Genomic DNA, 812 nt, shown 5'->3' on the forward strand with positions numbered 1-812 from the left:
CTTGAATATCCTCCTTGGTGAAGTGTCTATTCACGTCTTCTGCTCATTTTTTAATTGGATTGTTTGTATTTTTGTTATTGAGGTGTTGGAGTGTTCTATAAATTCTAGAGATAAGTCCCTTGTCAGATATGTTATTACGAAGTATTTTTTCCCAATCTGCAGGTTCTCTTTGACTCTTTTGGAGAAGTCTTTGGAAGCACATAAAAATTTAATCTTTAGAAGGTCCCAATTATCTGGTTTCTCTTCTGCTGTTTGTGCACTTAGAATTATGCTTGGTAGTCTATTTATGCCATGTATTAGGGCCCTTAAATATGACCCTAAATTTTCTTTGAAGAACTCTATAGTTTTAGGTTTCACATTTAAGTCTTTGATCCATCTGGAGTATGTTTTTGTGTGTGGTGTGAGGTACACATCTTGTTTCATGTTTCTGCAAATGGATCTCCAGTTTTGCCAGCACCATTTATTAAACAAACATTCTCCTCCCCATTTAATGGATTTTGGCCCTTTGTCAAAGATAAGCTGACTATAGGTTGATGGATCTATATCTGGGTTCTCAATTCTATTCCATTGGTCTATGTATCTGTTATTGAACCAATACCAGGGAGTTTTGACTACTGTGGCTGTATAGTAGGTTTTGAGATCCGGCTATGTGAGACCTTCTACTTTGTTTTTCTTCTTCAGTATTGTTTTGTTTATCTGAGGTCTCTTTCCTTTCCATATAAAGTTAGTGATTGGTTTTTCCATATCCCTAAAGAATGTTGATGGGATCTGTTTTGGGATTGCATTGAATGTATAGATTGCTTTGGGTAGAA

Source organism: Orycteropus afer, unplaced genomic scaffold, assembly GCF_000298275.1.
Source record: "Orycteropus afer afer isolate SDZICR_OR568_19922 unplaced genomic scaffold, OryAfe1.0 scaffold00032, whole genome shotgun sequence".
Taxonomy (NCBI): Eukaryota; Metazoa; Chordata; class Mammalia; order Tubulidentata; family Orycteropodidae; genus Orycteropus; species Orycteropus afer.